Genomic DNA, 7536 nt, shown 5'->3' with positions numbered 1-7536 from the left:
TGTTCTGAAACCTGACCCAGACCTGACCACAGGCCCACTGAAAACCCTCCTGGGTCTCCCCAGTGCTTACAGGGGGAAGTCTGGACTCCTTGTGTGGCCATTCAGATTTGCCAGGCTCGTCTAGTCTACCTCAGGACCTTTGCACTTGCTGTATTCTCTGCCTGAAATGCCTTTTCCAGGGATATCCTTGTGGCTGACTCTCTCCCTTCACTCAAAGGGGTCTTCCCAAGGACTTACTTCCCTGATGGTCCAGTGGCTATTTCATGCTCCCAATGCAGGGGCCCGTGTTCAACCCCTGGTCAGAGAACTAGACCCCACAGGCCACAACTAAGAGTTGGCACGCTACAACTCAAGACCCTGCATCCTGAAACTAAGAGATTCCGCATGCCACAACTAAAGAACCGCATGCTGCCATGAAGATCGAAGACCCCACATGCCACAATTAAGGCCCAGTGCAGCCTTCTTAAATGTTTAAAAATAAATATTAAACAAACTCTAAATTTTATTAGATTAAATGTTAAAATGTATTTAATTAAATAATAACTAAACATTAAAAAAAGAGTACTTCCCTGACCTCCCTCTGTCACCTTCTGCTTTATTCTTCTTCCTTCAATACTAGCTGGCATTACAACATGCCGTTATATATATTTTTTCATAATTTTATGTATTCATTTTCGGCTGTGTTGGATCTTCGCGCTTGGGTTGGGTCTCTGTTGCTGTGTGGGCTTTGTTCCAGCTGTGGTGAGCTGGGGTTACTCTCTAGCTGTGGTGTGTGGGCTTCTCAGGTTGTGGTGGCTCCTCTTATTGTGGGGCATAGGCTCTAGGGCTCGCGAGCTTCAGCAGTTGTTATACATGGGCTTCGTAGTTGCCGCTCTCAGGCTCTAGAGTAGTTGATCTGCGGCATGTGGGATCCTCCCAGTCCAGGGATCGAACCCATGTCTCCCACACGGGCAGAACATGCCATCATATATGGATTTGTTTCTTTGTCTGATGCTGCTCACCAGAAGATAGTCCCTGTGAAATCAGGAAGTATGTCTCAGGTGTCTAAATGATAAACACTAGGAGGAAACTTAAGCAGGAGGATTGGGAGCTTTGGAGAGGGGCTTGTTTAAAAAGAAGGCTTTTCTGGTGGCTCAGACGGGAAAGAATCCTCCTGCAATGCAAGAGAACTGGGTTCGATCCCTGGGTCAGGAAGATCCCCTGGAGAAGGGAATGGCACCCCACTCCAGTATTCTTGCCTGGAGAATCCCATGGACAGAGGCAGGCTACAGCTCACAGGGTTGCAAAAAGTTGGACACGACTGAAGTGACTTAGCACACACAAGGAAGATAACATTTTATCAGACATGTAAAAGATGAGGCAACAAGTTATGGCCATCTGGGGAAAAGCATTCCAGGTAAAGGGAACGGTCAGTGCAAAGGTCCTGAGGCAGCATCATGGATGTATTTGAGGAGGTCAGTGTGGTGGAGCAGAGTTCAAGAGGGGGAGACTCAGCAGGATGGTCTTCCCAGGCTCTTTTCCTCCCCTGCTGCTGTCCCTCTTGCTTTTCTTGCCTCTTCAACATTGTCTAGCAAAATGGATTGTTCTGGCATGGCAGGTGCAATGACAATGATGATTCCTGCAAACCAGACTCTGGGTAATGTTCTAATGAACAGGGGACCATGGTGTGGACAGTGAGCAGCTGTATTTTGGGGTACGGGGATGTCAATCCTGCACCCCCCATTCCATCACTGGTATGAATGTCTCCTGTGAGTAGTGGAAATTACAGTCAAAGCAAGGAGTCAACTGGGTCTTGTGGGATGGTACAGGGAAGGCTCCAGAATCAGATGGAGATGGGCTTAAATGTGAATTGCTTCCCATTGATGACTCTGGGCTGGTGAGGTACCTCTCTGAGCCTTAGTTTCCTCATCTGTGCCTGAGTTTTCTCATCTGTATAGTGGGAACGGTAGCAATCCCAATCTTACCAGGTTCTTGGGAGGCTCAGTGAAATACCATGAACAGTTGATGCTTATAACACTATGTACCAGACACTGCCTGATCTATGCACATTAATTCGTTTAATTCTCTCAGTCATCCTGGGAGGGAGGGTCTGTTACTGTTCCCCATTTTACAGATTAGGAAGCAGGTTGAATCACTCGCTCAAGATTACTGTTCCAAGAGCATGTTCTTAAGTCCAATTTGTTTGTAAGTCCGACAGAGTTAGCCTAGGTACCTAACTAACACAATCAGTTGTAGACAACGTACTGTAATGTTTCTAATACTTTTCACACAAAGAATAGGTACATAAAAAACAACACAAAAAATAAAGAAAACAGAGGGGTGGGATGGGGTGGGAGGTGGGAAGGAAGTTGAAGAGGGAGGGGACATATGTATACCTATGGCTGATTCATGTTGATGTAGGGCAGAAATCAACACAATATTGTAAAGCAATTATCCTCCAATTAAAAATAAATAAAATTTTTTAAAAAGAAAAATATATTTAAAATTATTTATTTATTTTTGGCTGTGCTGGGCTTTTGTTGCTGTGTGTGGGCTTTCTTTAGTTTCAATAAGCGAGGACTACTCTCCTTTGTGGTGAGAATCAGTAGTTATGTCATTGGGGCTTGGTTGCTCCACAGCATTTGGGATCTGCCCAGACTAGGGATTGAACCGGTGTCCCCTGCATTGGCAGGCAGATTCTTAACCTCTGGACCACGAGAGAAGTCTAGCATTTTTAAACTTACAGCACAGGACCTTGAAAAGTACGGCAGTACAACAGCTGGCACACACATTTGCATCTTTGAAAGTTCAAACCTGAAGGTTCGTATGTAGAGGACTTACTGTATTCCTTCTTCCTTTGCTTGTTTGTTTTCTGAGTCCCTAAATCTTGCACAGAAGGGTTTTAAGGGTATTAATACCAGTCAGGGTAGTGAGTTGCCTATGTCCTTCAGAGCTTCCAGACAGAACACTCAGAGACACGCTCCAGAGCTGGAGTGCCAGGGAGCTCTGTCCCCTGTCCCAGGCAGGAAGCCACCGTCTGAGTGAGGTGCTGCCCCCAGATGCCAGTTCCAGAACCTGCCCCCCTGCTGCAGTGCACCCAGCTCAGTGGCCAGACCCTCTCTCTACCCCGTGAACTCTGTTCTGAATTCTAATGCTACCTATGGATTGCTGGAACCGGGATCCACACAGAAGCTTCACTGCAAGGGAGTCTGGGAAGCATGTGCGTGCGTGCATGCTAAGCCGCTTCAGTTGTGTCCAACTCTTTGCGACCCTGTGGACTGTGGCCCGCCAAGCTTCTCTGTCCATGGGATTCTCCAGGCAGAAATACTGGGGTAGGTTGCTACACCCTCCTCCAGAGGATCTTTTGGACCCAGGGATTGAACCCACCTCTCTTACATCTTCTGCATTGGCAGTTGGGTTCTTTACTACTAGCATTGCTTGGGAAGCCCCTGGAAAGCTTACTTGTTGGCTTATGCCATCCAGAAGTCATGCCAGGAGGAGGGAGGGATGAACACTGCCCTGCCAGGAAGCTCCATGTAAGCTGGATCTTGGGGCCAGTCTATTAAATGTTTGTTGAGTGACTTAATGAGGTGTCAGAGTTGGAAGTTGAACCCAGAACTGTCTGATTCTAAACTGTGGATCCTTTCCATCTCAACTTGCTCTAGCTTGTTACATGGACCCTCCTTTGGGATTGTAGAACTCTGTACCCTTTGCACAAACTGCTGGGCCTTCTGTGCTGGGCCCTCCTGAGGGTGCTGAAAGGCCTGGAGGGCCTTTCTCAGTCAGTTGGACCCATCACATTGATATTTTCAAAATGAGAATTTTTATTGATTTTGTTGGGTAAAAGCCAGAGGGGACACAGGAGGGACACACAAGATGGTGAGCCTCGCCAGCTGTGGACAGGCCTCTGGGTTCTGACCTTGCCTCGACCAGGGGCCTGTGCTCTGGGCCCATATGTGGGGCTGTTCAGGCCAAGGCTGCTCTGAGAACCACGTGTGGTAACCGCTGCAATGTGGATTCTTATAGTGTCCGGACATCCGTGCCGCCGCCACCCTGGGAAGGCTGGGGCTTTTGCTTGGCTTCCCAGGCCCAACCAGGAGGTCAGGCCACCCAGGGGCTAATTCCTAACATTCTCTGGGAGGCTGAAAAACAGCAAATGTGGTACAAAGATGCCGGAAAGGAGACCTCCTGAATCTCAAGAAAAAAAATCCAGAAGTGCACGCGGGGATGTCCAAAACCAGATGTCCAAACTAAAAAAAAAAAAAGAAAAGAAAGAACTTTCATTATGCAACTTTAAACAGTCCACAGGGAATGTGGTCAAAGCAAATTGCCCCCCACTCCCACCCCCCCGCCTCTGAACCCCAATTCCTAGGCACCCCTCCTGCACCCAGAGGCAACTCCTGTGTCCTGTTAACCTCTATTTCTCATGTGTCCTGTTAACCACTGCAAGCTCCTAGGACATCCCCCTATCCTCCCTGCCCACTCATTCATTCTTCTCCTGGCCTTACTCTTTACTCCTTAAATATTTAGGGCACATTCCCACCCTAGGGCCTCTGCACTCCTGCTTTTACCCAGATACTGCATGCATGGTTCCCTCCCTCACATCTATGGTGTCTTCCTTTCCTGATTTACTTTTTCTCAGAGCACTTACCACCTGTCAGTACAGCATATGATACATTTATTTAGTTTTCCTTATGGATCTGCACCTTCAGAATGTCAGCTTCAGGAGGGCAGGGACTTTGCTGTCTTGGTCACTTTGCCGAATTCCCTGAGCCTAGCTGACATGGTGCCCAGCACACAGTAGGTACTCCTGAATTTATAAATACCCTTCTGGAAGTAGCCAAGCACAGATGAGCACGTGGCTGCACAGTTGATTCCCCTTGCTCTTCTGTGCACAAAAGGGACCCCACTGCACTCCCAGGTCTGCACCTGCTTTCGTGCTAAACAATGTATCTTGGAGTTCTGCCCCCATCAGAACGTACAGCCTGTTCTGTGCTCATCCACGGCTGCCGACTGTTCCATTGGAAGAATGCCCAGGCTCCACACGGCCTGCCCCACTGACGTCCACTCAGGCAGCTCGCCCTGGGGCGCCGTGAGCAAGGCTGCGGGGACCTTCGTCCTCCTTGGATGTCTCTGTTCTTACCCCACTGGCTCCTGAGAGCAAAGATGCAAGCAGATGGGCAGCAAACACCCCAGAAATGCAGCCCTGGGAGAAAGGGAGTTGTTTATCTTCAGAGGTAATCAGGCCTATCAGACAGGGGCTTGATCTCATTCCCTGCTTCCTTCTTTCTGAAATGCACACAGTGTCATAAATAAAAGCGCAGACATCAGAGGAAGCCAGGGGTGACACGGCAGTTTCTTGCAGCGAAGGCGGGGGAGGGTGGCTGGGGGCCCTGGGTGACATTCTCAGTGATATTTTCGTCAGACTGTGAGATTGGAGAGGAGCTCTGGACTCCCGTGTGCAGGAGAGGATGGGGATTTGGGGAAATCTGCTCCCTTCCAAAATCCTCTGTGTCCTGAAATTTAACTTTCCTATGAGCACCAGGGCATTTTCCCTTCCCTTTAAAGGGCTCTTAGCACACAGGCAGTGACATAACTTTGTATTTTGAATGTCGACTCCCTGCCTGATGCCAGTTCCTGAGGGTTCGGCTTGATCTCCTTTGCTCTTCCCTCTCACAGTGCCTGGCATATAGGAAGCACTTACTAAAATACCCGTTGAGGGACTTCCCTGGTGGCCCACTGGCTAAGACTCCCAGCTCTCAATGCAGGGGGCCTGACTTCGATCCCTGGTCAGGGAACTAAGATCCTGCAAGCTGCAACCAAGATCCACTGTAGTCAAATAAATAAATACATATTTAAAACAAAATAAAATACATCCTGAATGACCAAAGCTGGGATGCATGCATTGAAACCAGGCTTTCCCTCTTCCTACTCACACCGGCTCACTGGGAAAGACTCTGATCTTGGGAAAGACTGAAGGCAAAAAGAGAAGGGGGCGGCAGAGGATGAGATAGTTAGATAGCATCACCGACTCGATGGACATGAGTTTGAGCAAACTCCAGAGATAGTGGAGGACAGAGGAGCCTGGCAGGCTACAGTCCATGCGGTCACAAAGAGTTGGACACGACTTAGCGACTCAACAACGACCCACACTTATGGAAGAGGGTCTCCTGTTACCTTAGGAAGCTTCTATTTCCTGCCCCTACTTGGCCCCTCAACTTGGGGTGGGAAGCACAGGTCACTGAGTAGAAAACCGGCCTGGGGAGTTAAGGTTTTGCCGGGGTCACAAACAAGCTGGCCCCTGACAACTGTGGCCCACCCAGGCATTTGGTATTTGGCTTGGCCGTGCTTATGCTTTAAGCAGGGTGACTGTGAGTGCCTCAGGACAGGCGTGGGGGTGTGCCTGCAGGTCCCACCCACCCCATTACTCACCTCTCCTCCAGTCACAGGCCTGCTGGTCTTGCCAGGCCCTGCGGGCTTTTACGTTTGCCCTCTCTCCCTTTTATTCATTTATTTATCATTATTATTATTTTTTTTTTTCTGGCAATGCTGTGCAGCTTGTGGGATGTTAGTTCCCTGACCAGGGATCGAACCCAGGACCATCACAGCAGTGAACGTACCGAGCCCCAACCACTGGACCACTGGAGAATTCCCACCCTCCCCATTTTGTGTGTGTGTTAATCGCTCAGTTGTGTCCTACTCTTTGCAATGCCCGCTAGGCTCCTCTGTCCATGGAATTCTCCAGGCAAGACTACTGCATTTTAAGGCACAACGAAAATATGAAAAGGGTGTGTAAGATCTCCTATGTGTATGCTGTTCTGATGTGTACAGGAGGCTTGCCCCTGTGATGCTCATCTGGGCACCTTTTGAGTTGTCACTGACAGAGGTCCCGACAATGAGGGGTTTCCTTCATGGGTACTCAGATGGCCAGCCTGGGGACCTTTTGGGGCCACTGGAGTCAAGGAGGCTTAGGGCTGGGAATTCCCTGGTGGTCCAGTGATTAGGAGCCAGTACTTTTACTGCTGGGGGCAAGGGTTCAATCCCTGGTCAGGCAAATAAGATCTTGCAGGCTGCAAGGTGAGGCCAAAAATAAAATAAAATAAAAAGCAATAGAAACTTAAAGAAAAGAAAAAAAAAAAAAAAAAGGCGGCTCAAGGCACCATGCCCTGCAGCCTTCAATCTGACCCTCTAAATGCCTGGTTTCCCCAGGCTTGCCTAGGGGGGCATATTTTCAGGGCAGACCCACTTGGAGTGGCTGGAAGTTTGATCTGACACTGTGGTTGCCCCTAGGGACTCAGCGACCCTGAATGGGATATCTTTAGGTGTCAGTCCCTGGGTGCTGTTCAGGGAGGCCCCCAACCAACCCACCATCCACCACCCACCTAGAGGATGAGATAGACAGAGGGAAGTAAAGATTCAACTCTGAAATATCCCAGAGGAGTGAGTATTAGAAAACAGGCCAGCCATGCCCAATTGCTTCTAGATTCTCCAGGGCCATGTCTGACACCCAGCCATTTTCCTCTGGGTTGTATTCATTTATTCATTCGTTCCTTCATT

General features: G+C 49.0%; 1 long non-coding RNA gene across 2 annotated transcripts; it reads right to left on the bottom strand.

Moving 5' to 3' along the window:
* Positions 1-3779: 3779 nt before the first annotated feature.
* LOC113875113 lies at positions 3780-5747 on the bottom strand. Of its 2 annotated transcripts, none has more exons than XR_003506166.1 (2): positions 4962-5747; positions 3780-4229 (listed from the first exon to the last, which is right to left on the bottom strand). It is a non-coding gene; the product is annotated as an uncharacterized LOC113875113 (long non-coding RNA). The 2 variants fall into 2 exon arrangements; XR_003506165.1 differs by lacking the exon at positions 4962-5747 and adding an exon at positions 4631-4950.
* Between the last annotated feature and the right edge of the window lie 1789 nt (positions 5748-7536).

This window comes from Bos indicus x Bos taurus, chromosome 17 (genome assembly GCF_003369695.1).
Source record: "Bos indicus x Bos taurus breed Angus x Brahman F1 hybrid chromosome 17, Bos_hybrid_MaternalHap_v2.0, whole genome shotgun sequence".
NCBI lineage: Eukaryota > Metazoa > Chordata > Mammalia > Artiodactyla > Bovidae > Bos > Bos indicus x Bos taurus.
This window is presented reverse-complemented; position numbering and strand designations above follow the sequence as displayed.